This window comes from Oryctolagus cuniculus, chromosome 6 (assembly GCF_051225735.1).
Source record: "Oryctolagus cuniculus isolate XC-2025 breed Fujian yellow rabbit chromosome 6, ASM5122573v1, whole genome shotgun sequence".
Classification (NCBI taxonomy): Eukaryota; Metazoa; Chordata; class Mammalia; order Lagomorpha; family Leporidae; genus Oryctolagus; species Oryctolagus cuniculus.
In genome coordinates this window covers 166,137,242-166,147,317 of record NC_142872.1, presented here as the reverse complement: position 1 = coordinate 166,147,317, position 10,076 = coordinate 166,137,242, and positions in this window count along the sequence as shown.

The following is a 10,076-nucleotide window of genomic DNA, read 5'->3' as shown; positions in this document are numbered from 1 at the left end:
CCGTCCCGCTGACAGCGCTGACGTTGACCGACCCCCGTCCCGCCGGCAGCAGCCGGCGCTGACCGACCCCCGTCCCGCCGGCAGCAGCCGGCGCTGACCGACTCCCCGTCCCACCGACAGCAGCTGGCGCTGACCCCCGTCCCACCGACAGCAGCCGGCGCTGACCGACTCCCCGTCCCACCGACAGCAGCTGGCGCTGACCCCCGTCCCACCGACAGCAGCCGGCGCTGACCGACCCCCGTCCCACCGACAGCAGCTGGCGCTGACCGACCCCCGTCCCGCCGACAGCAGCCGGCGCTGACCGACCCCCGTCCTTAGATGCTTCGAGATGACCTGTTTCTCGGCCGTGCCGGCAGGGGGCGGTGTGGCCACGCGCAAGGGGCCGGAGCGTTCAAGTTCAAGCTCTGGGTGTGGAGGCGGCTTCCCGACGTTCGCTTTGGTGAATAACTCAACTGCGGGCTGGCAGGGCCCGGGGGCCAGGGGGGCCCAGGGCGGCGCCGCCCCTTCTCTTCCCGGGCCCCGCGGGCCAGCCCCCCGCTCCCGCGGGAGAGACGTCGCCTACTGAGCGGCGGGGAAGGGTCCCCTCCTAGCCCGGCCCCCGCTGCCCCGCGTCCGCTTCCGTCCCCTCTCCCCGCGCTCGGCCGGGCCCCAGGCGCCTCCCCCGGCCTCCGCCGGAGCCCCCAGCGCCGCGCGCCGCCGCGGCCCGCCCTCGCGCCGCCTCCTCCGCCCGCGCCCCTCCTCCCGCCCGCGCCCCTCCCCTCCGCCCTCCCCCCCGCCCTCCCCGTCTCTCCTCCCCCTCCCGCCGCCTCCGCCCGCCGCCCGGGCCGCGTCGGGTAAACCTGTTTGGCAAGGCGGCCGCGCCGGGGCGGATCGTGCGGCCGGCGGCTCCCTCGCGGCTCGCGGCGTCGGGGCCCGTGGCGCGCGCGCGGCCGCCCCTCGGCCCGGAGCCCTCGGCGGCGCCACCATGTACTCGGGAGCCGGCCCCGGTGAGTCCGCGCGCTCGGGGCACCGGCCCGGCCACTCGCGCGCTCCTCCCCGCGGCGCGGCGGTTGGCGGGCCCGGCGCGGGCGGGCGGGCGGGCTGGGGGCCGGCCGGGGAGCCGGAGGGGCGGGGGCGGGGCGGGCCGGGGGCTCGCGGGGTCGGGGCGGGGGCTCGGGGGCGGCGGGCCCGGCCGTTCGTTCCCGCGGCCCCCCACGGGTCGTCGGGGCGCCCGCGCGGCCTGGGCTCTTCGGCGCCTGGGCGCCGTGTCCCGCGTCCTCGGCCGCGGCCGTGCGCGCCGGGCGCCAGGCCGGGCCGGAGCCGCCGCGTGTAGGCCCCAGGCCCGCGCGCCCCGCCTGGCCCGCCTGGCCCGCGCGGCCCGGCCTGGCGCCCGGGCGGGGACGCTGGCCGCGGGGCCCGGGCGGGGCGGGACCCTCCGCGTCCTGGGGCTCGGGGCCTGGATCGGGGGCGCCGCGCAGCTGCGCCGGCCGCGGGAGCCGGCCTCGCAGCCGCTTTCGTTTTCCCCGTCGCCGCGGCTTCTCGGTCCCTGCGCCGAAGGAGCGTCTGGCAAGGCTGCGTCTGGCCGGTTCCCGCTGGTGGTCAGCCGCGTAGGGCAGGAAGCGGCTCCCCGAGCCTGGAAGCTGCGTGCGCCGCTGGTCTCCGCTCCAGACGCGCCGGCTTCCTTGTTCAGGTGCTGAGTGCTCTCGCGATTTCCTGGGGCAGGGGGGAGATGTGCGGGTTCCTGAGCACCCCGGCTTCGGAGTGGGCCTCTTTCTTTGGAAAAGTTCCCAAAAAACTTAGAGCAGTAGCACATTTTTTCTAATCCCCCTGTCTTACAGCAGAGCGGGAGTGGGCGCATTCACTCGGCCGAGGACACGGCCAGGGCTCCTGCTGCTCTGAGCCTGCTCCCCAGGCACGTGGCTCCCAAATTCCCCAGCGCCGCCTGCCCTGGGCAGGGGCATCGCTTGCCTTTGTCCGCCGGGCTCCGGGCGGCTGCAGGCCCCGCGGTCCCGGCTTTGGTCACACCCCTGAGCCTGCCCTGCCACAGGCCTGCCGCCCCGAAGCCCTGGTCCCCACGGGTCGCTCCCCTGATGGGGCCGGCCAGCTGTCCGTTCCGTTAGTTCTCTGCCTTCTGCATTCCCTGATGTCACTTGGTTGGGTTGAGCCTGGCCAACGTGGAGAGCAGGGAGGGGCCGCTGTCCTGGGGTGTGGAGTGGGAGCCTCAGCCGGGGATTCCAGTTTGCACGTTGGAGGCCTGGAGAGAGTGAAGACCCCTGGGGAAGGCGGCGCTGGGGTTGTGATGGGCAGACCCTGCGTCGGGCCGGCCGAAGTTCCCGGTGTTTCTTGGTGTTGCAGCCAGTGCCAGGGGCCCAGGGGTTCGGAGCCGCGCCAAGGTCATGTGGGCAGCGGCCTCTCAGCACCTTCCCTGGAGAAGCCGCCCTCGCAGTCCCATTTGACCTTGACCCGCAGGAAGAAATACCTGTTAGGTCCAGACCTGGGCAGCCCACGCCCGTGCACTGGTCACGGACGCCCGGGTCTGGGGCTGTGCCCATTTCTGGCGTGAAATGCGGTCGCTGTCCGGATCTGCAGGCCCATTTCTGAGGGCTGGCTGCTGTGTCGTGGGAGGAGGGCCCTGGAAGGGGGCGGCTCTGCTTGAAGAAATACAGGCAGGGTCAGTGCTGGCAGGCGGCGGGCGGGCTGGCCGCTCTGTGGTTAGAGGGCCGCCCCGCAGTTGGCTTTCATTCTTCGAGTGAAGACTATAATCTCACTTAAAAGGGAATTTTTGGAGTAGTGTCTTCCTGAGACTCTGTTGTTCCCTAATTTAGAGTAATTAAATACATTCTATCTGAATTGCTGAAAAATTGCAAATGGCTTTGCTACTTCCATTTGTAACACTAAGGACTTCCTAGCTGAGCGCACTTGGCCATGGCCGCGGTGGGTCTGCCGAGGCCTGCTGCGGGCGGATAGATGCTATCACATTGGTGCCCTCGTCTACCTCAAAGGCAGGAACATGACTGGTTCTCGCTTTTTTGAGCTGTTGGAAAGAATAAGAAGTCCGATGGGCGGGTTTCCCAGGGAACCTGAGCCTTCGAACCATTTAAAAATCTTACCCTTGTGTCTGGGGGTGGCCCCAGCTGTGCTGAGAACCCCGTGGGGGGCCCCTGGCAGAATCGCTACAGAGTATCGGCGGGGACTTCTTGGGCTCCTCCGAGGAGGTCTGAGCAGGGTCTGACTCTGTGTGTCTGACCTGTGCAGTTAACCCCCCACACTCCGCTCTGGACTCTCCACTCCCAACAGCAGGGCCTAGAGAGCCTGCCTGGACGCGGCCTCCTGAGTCCATCGTAAACCTTGAGGAAGAATTTAAACACAGAAGGAGGGGATGTAAACACCCCATCTTCTCTAAAACCTATAGTTTTTTTTTAGATTGATTTATTTATTTGAAGGCGGAGAGAGAGAGAGAGGTCTTCCATCTGCTGGTTCACTCCCCAGATGGGCACAACGGCCAGAGCTGAACTGATCCGAAGCCTGGAGCCAGGAGGTTTCTCCAGGTCTCCCATGGGGGTGCAGGCGCCCAAGGACTTGGGCCATCTTCCACTGCCTTCCCAGGCCACAGCAGAGAGATGCATTGGAAGTGGAGCAGCCAGGACTCAAACCAGCACCCATAGGGGATGCCGGCGCTGCAGGCAGTGGCTTTACCCGCTACATCACAGAGCTGGCCTCTAAAACCTATACGGTTACAAGAAGTAGGATGATTCCTAACTTCTAGTTTCTGTACCCAAAATAATGCAAGTCAAGTGTCTTTTTTTATATTTTTTAAAGTTTTTAAAAAAATTTTGCAAGCAAGCTCCCACCTGAAGCTTCACTCCCCAAATGCCTGTGATGGCCAGGGGCGGCCACAGTGAAGCCGGGAGGCGGGGTTCCGGGCAGGGCCCCCCCCTCCCCGTGGTCTGCAGTAGCAGGAAGCTGAGTCGGGAGCTTGAGGCTTGGAAGCGGGCACAGGGCCCCAGGCTGAGGGCGTCTGCCGCGCTGGGAGCACCCACCCTCCGGCTGTCAGCCCGCCAGCCAGATAAGGTACATCTTTGCCTCGTTAATTGTGACGGTGAGATTCCAAAATGCAGCTCTGACTTTTGAAGGTTCCTCTTGTGGCGTGATCTCACACAAGCAGCGGATGCAGAAGTGCAGTGATGGGACTGGTGCTTCCCTGTTGGTCCGGCACAGAGCTCTGCCTTTTGCGTCCATGCCCATTCCCGGTTTTGGGGGCGCGTGCTTGCCGGAGCGGCCCCCAGCCCGTCCGCGCAGCCTGGCGCTTCAGCGAGCCTGTGTCCAGCAGGACCCGGGGCCTGGCCGACACTGAGGCAGCCGCGACTGTGTCTCCGTGCTCCCGAGCTGGTTGCCATTGTGGGTCTGCGGCCTGGACTTCAGGAGCTGTGTGAAGGGAGGGTGTCCTGGCCTCTGAGGCTCTCTGGCTCGACAGGTGGGCTCGCCTCGCACCCTCCACTCCTGACTTCTTACACCAGGTGGTGGGCAAGGAGGGTATCTTCAGAGGTGTAGCACCCCTCCCTCCTTTAGAGGTGTAGCACACCCCTCCCTCCTCTAGGGTGTAGCATACCCCTCCCTCCTTAGGGTGTAACACACCCCTCCCTCCTTTAGGGTGTAACACACCCCGCCCTCCTTTAGGGTGTAGCACACCCTTCCCTCCTCTAGGGTGTAACACACCCCTCCCTCCTTGAGAGGTGTAGCACACCCCTCCCTCCTCTAGGGTGTAGCACACCCCGCCCTCCTTTAGAGTGTAGCACACCCGCCCTCCTTTAGGGTGTAGCACACCCGCCCTCCTCTAGGGTGTAGCACCCCTCCCTCCTCTAGGGTGTAGCACACCCCACCCTCCTTTAGGGTGTAGCACACCCGCCCTCCTTTAGAGTGTAGCACCCCTCCCTCCTTTAGAGTGTAGCACCCCTCCCTCCTTTCATTCACATGTGGGGCCCGAGCAGGGGTTTCGGGGGGTCACTTTGTATCTCTGCGTCTTGGTTGTAGCAGGATCCTGCTTTTGTGTGGCTCTCTGGGCAGAAGTGACGGTGTACAATGCATAGAGAATGCGGGTTGTGAGTCTTGTGCGGTTTTCTCACAAGCTCAAATAAGGTGGATCCTCCAGTTTTGGGCCAGGAAGGGCTGCCTAGGGTGAGATGGGGAGATGGGCTCTCTCCTCAGCCACATCCCACCCTTCTCTCTTCCCAGCCAGTCTCTGCGCCTTCCAGCTCCACCCTGACCCCACTGCCCTGCTGCCCTGGCACGCGCCCACGCTTCCCGGACCCCTGTCCGGTGCCCCCGCGCCAGCCAGTGAAAGCCCAGCGCGCGCGGGGCAGAATCCCCTTCCCTTCTCTGCTTCCCCCAGCAAGCTGAGGAAGCTGGCGCGGCGCTTTGTCTCTGATCCAGCTTCCGTGCGCCTCTCCTGGATCTCTGAACCTGTGCCTGCTCACTGAACGGTGTATCCTCTCAGCCGAGACCCTCGCAAGTGAGGCGGCGCCAGCACTTACTTCCCCCGGATAGCAGGCGCTCGCGAGCCGGCGTGGACGGTGCCTCTGACCAAGCGTATTTTTAAAAGAGATTTATTTTATTTATTTGAAAGGCAGGGTGGGAGGGAGGGAGAAACAGAGAGAGCGAGCTTCATCCTGGTTCACTCCCCAGATGGCCACAATGGACAGGCCTGGGCCAGACTGAAACCAGGGGCCTGGACTCCAGGGAGGCAGGGCCCAGGCACTTGGGCCGCCCTCCACTGCTTTCCCAGGCGCTGCAGCGGGGCGCTGGATCGGAAGGGGAGGGACTGGGACTCTGACCTGCGCCCATGGGTGCGGCCTCACCTGTTGCGCCACAACACTGCTGCCAGCTGTGGTATTTTTTTTTTTTTTAAGATTCATTTATTTATTTGAAGGGCAGTGTTCAGAGGCAGAGAAAGAGAGGTATTCTGTCCACTGGTTCACTCCTCAAATGGCCACGACGGCCGGAGCTGAGCTGATCCGAAGCCAGGAGCTTCTTCCGGGTCTCCCATGAGGGTGCAGGGGCCTAAGGGCGTGGGCCATCTTCCACTGCACTCCCAGGCCATAGCAGAGAGCGGGATAGGATGTGGAACAGCCGGGACTTGAACCAGTGCCCATATGGGATGCTGGCACTACGAGCGGCAGCTTTACCTGCTGTGCCACAGCGCCAAGGGTGGTATCTTGGAGAGGTTTCCAGATTTGTACCTAAGGATGCTGCCGCGTGTCCCCTCCCCCACAGCTGTCTGCCAGGAATTGAGGCCCTGCACCAAGAGCCTGAAACCCCATCTTGTGATCTTAATTCCTCCTTGTCACGGCTGCACTGTGGCGGTGTCCTCGGCCCCTGCCCGTGTCCGGCGCGCCTTCTTCCTGGCGGTGGCGTCCTCACCTGTCGGGGGCCACTTGCCTGGATGACTCTGCTGCCTGTGTGCGGGGTCCATAGTCACTCAGGACACCCCGGACGCCGGGCCAGGCGGGCCCGAGCCAGGGCGGGGGTCCGGCCCGCAGGCTGTGTAGCCTGCACTGTCTGGAATGTGCTGAACTGGACCTTGGATGCGGAGCCAGGCGCTGCTTTAAGCGTCTGTGCTGCCTGACGCTGAGCGCAAAACTGTAGAGACGTGAACAGAAATGAAGACTCCTCCCCCACGCCGCGCACACCCACGTACACGCAGCGCTCCTGGGGCCGCAGGTGCGGCTCAGGGGCCAGGGAAGCCCGGAGGTGGGGGAGGGAGCGCGGGGTGGGGCGGTTGTCCAGGGGTTTGGTAGCTGGGTGGCACCAGTTGTCTGAAGCTGATTCCCGGCCCAGGAGGGTCTCGTCTTGAATCCTGGAAGGAGAGGCTCGTGCGCATAGGAGACAGGGATGCTGTGGCTTTGAGCCCCTCAGGCTCTGAGGGGGCCCAGGGAAAGGGGCTTCTGGACCCCGGGCCCAGTGCCCAGCGACAGCCCAGGGTGGGGGGGGCTGAGCACGTGCAGTGTTGGGTGCTCAGGTTGTTCTAGAGCAGTCACTGCAGGTGCAGGGCGGGGCCCTGGCGGCAGGGGCGGGGCAGGTGAAGATGGAAGTGGGAGGGAAGATGGCAGGTGGGGGCAGGGTAGGAGGGTGAGCGCCCGGGGGTGTCTGGGCAGGTTCCCTCTGGACAGTGAGGCAGGCCGTCGGTTCTGGCACACTCGGCTTACCGAGGCAGGCGCTGGAATCTGGGCCCCAGACCCCTCCCCGCCAGCTCCGTGATTGGTGAGTGACGGGACTTCCCACGGCTCGGCTCTCACCTGGAAGCTTAGAGAGTGCGGAGAGGCCATGGCTGGAGGCCTTGGGGTAGAGGCTCCCAGGGCCCGAGACAGAGACACGGCCACTGTCGGCTGTTTGTCTCGACCACGCCAAGTCTATTTGTTGGTGGAGGAGCATGGGCCCAGCGCCCTTGCTTGGGTCTGAGGGCTGGCCGGTGCCTTGTTCTGGAACGTTCTCCAGCCCTGGGCAGCTGTGCTGTTACTGAGCTCGGGTAAACGGCAGGGTGGAGGAGACCGCCTTCAAGCCTCAGAGGGTGATTGGCGCTCCCGTCTTCAGCGCTTGGGTGCTCAGAGGCCTGACACAGCGGGCAGAGCAGTGCGGACTGGGAGCCCGGCGAGCCTCCCCGTGGCATCTGCCCGTGGCATCTGCCCGTGGCACCACTTGAGGTGGAGGGGTCTCCTCCAGGAACAAAGGAGTTCAGAGGTGAATGCAGGTGGTACTGGACGGGAGCGAAGGGAGCAGCAAGTGTGCTGGGAGGGTGGCCCGGCGCACCTGCGGGGGCGGGGTCCGAGCACGGGGCAGCCCGAGCGCAGGGCCGGGTCAGGCCGACCACGCTGCCTCTGCACCCTCATGGGCAGAGCACGGAAACCACGGCGGAGCTCTGCTCGACGACAGATGCAGGCGCGTTGGGATTGCCGTGTGCGTGCCGCCGCGAGCGCCCAGCGCCTGGCCCGCTGCCGCTCCTCCCCAGTGGGGCTTCACAGGGATCCGAAACATTTAAAAACCGAATCCCTGAGGAGTAACGCTCACCAGGGGCTGGGTGCCCACGGCTGCCGTCGGGAGATGGGAGCAGTCGCTGCCCAGCTCGTGTTCCCTGGCAGAGTCCGCCGTGGACGCCAGGGCAGGTGGGACCCGCGGAGCCGGCAGGGAGCACTGCGGAAGGGGTCACACGAGGCCCCCACGCCAAAGCCAGGCCGAGGGGGCAGCGAGGAGGGCGGTGCTCTGCTCGAGTCCCTGCAGGGCTCCAGCGTGGCCCTGATAACAGGACCGGGGACGCAGCGGGCACGCCTGCTTCCTGCTTGTGTGTGGCTGCTTCACGAGGGCACAGTTTGTTACGTGTTACACATGTGGCTCGAGAGAACGGTCATGTCCGACCGGAGGGCTTCTCGGGGCACCTGGGACGGGCACTTACAGTGAGACCTGGTGCTGTGGGTGCTGAAAGCTTTGGGGAGGCAAACAGTCAGGGGCCCTGGGGTGGGCCGGGTCCCTGTCCCGCTCTGTCCACTCCCAGGAAGTGCAGGGGGCCTGGGGTGGGCCAGGTCCCTGTCCCGCTCTGTCCACTCCCAGGAAGTGCAGGGGCCCTGGGGTGGGCCGGGTCCCTGAGCCGCTCTGTCCACTCGCAGGAAGTGCAGGGGGCCCTGGGGTGGGCCGGGTCCCTGAGCCGCTCTGTCCACTCCCAGGAAGTGCAGGGGGTCCTGGGGTGGGCCGGGTCCCTGTCCCGCTCTGTCCACTCCCAGGAAGTGCAGGGGGGCCCTGGGGTGGGCCGGGTCCCTGTCCCGCTCTGTCCACTCCCAGGAAGTGCAGGGGGTCCTGGGGTGGGCCGGGTCCCTGAGCCGCTCTGTCCACTCGCAGGAAGTGCAGGGGGTCCTGGGGTGGGCCGGGTCCCTGAGCTGCTCTGTCCACTCGCAGGAAGTGCAGGGGGTCCTGGGGTGGGCCGGGTCCCTGAGCCGCTCTGTCCACTCGCAGGAAGTGCAGGGGGTCCTGGGGTGGGCCAGGTCCCTGTCCCGCTCTGTCCACTCCCAGGAAGTGCAGGGGCCCTGGGGTGGGCCAGGTCCCTGAGCCGCTCTGTCCACTCGCAGGAAGTGCAGGGGCCCTGGGGTGGGCCGGGTCCCTGTCCCGCTCTGTCCACTCCCAGGGAGTGCAGCTGCCTCCTCTTCGAATGTCGTGGAGCGTTCGAGGATAGCCCTGCCGCCATCCCAGGAGCTGGAAGAGTTAGCGGAGGTCAGAGGAGCCAGGATCGTGGTTGGAACGAGCCCGGGGAAGCCGCACGAAGGCAGCACCTTCTGCGGGAACCCGGAAGCGTCGTGGCGTCAGTGTAGGGTGCAGGCGGGTGAGCCTGAGCCAGTCAGAGGGCTCTGTCGGGGTGAGGAACCGGGGCCACACTCAGTGATGAAGCGGCTTCGAGGGGACCGGCCGGAGGAGGAGTGCCCAGCGCGGGGGCTCTGCCCTCCGCCATCTCACTGTTCCTTCAGCCCCACCCAGTCCTGAGTTTTGTTTCCTCATTAGCTTGACAGGCTGGACTACGGAGGGAGAGAGAGATCTTCATCAGCTAGTTCACTCCTCGCTGCCCACGGCGGGCAAGCCTTGTTCGTCACAGCGGTGTGCGTTTCCGGCTGGCACTGTTGGTCTCCGCTTGGGCTTGTGGAGTGTTCTGATCCCGCTTCCCCCGCCAGGCCTCACCCTGGCCTGCCGTTTGCTGTGGTTGTGCTCGAGGGCACGGGGCATCTGTGAGTGGCAGGAAGGTGGGAGAAGCCCCTGGGCCCAGCGGCTGCGGCTTCAGGTGGTGTGGCAGGGCTGGGGGCTTGTTGGGTCTGTGGGTGGCAGGGAGCCCCTGTGGGGCTTGAGTGGGGGTGACAGGCTGGAGCCCCGCTGGGGACAGGGTGTGCTGGCGGATGCTGGCTCCCAGGGTGGGCGTGAATGAGCAGCGTGGGGTGTGCCCCTGTCGCAGACTGGCTCTGTCAGCCCCTTCAGCTGGCAGCCCGCCAAGCCCCTTTCTCCCCAGCAGCCTCCGCGGCTCCTTTGGTTGACTCTGCACATGCGCGGTGGCGGTTTCTTCTTACTGAACA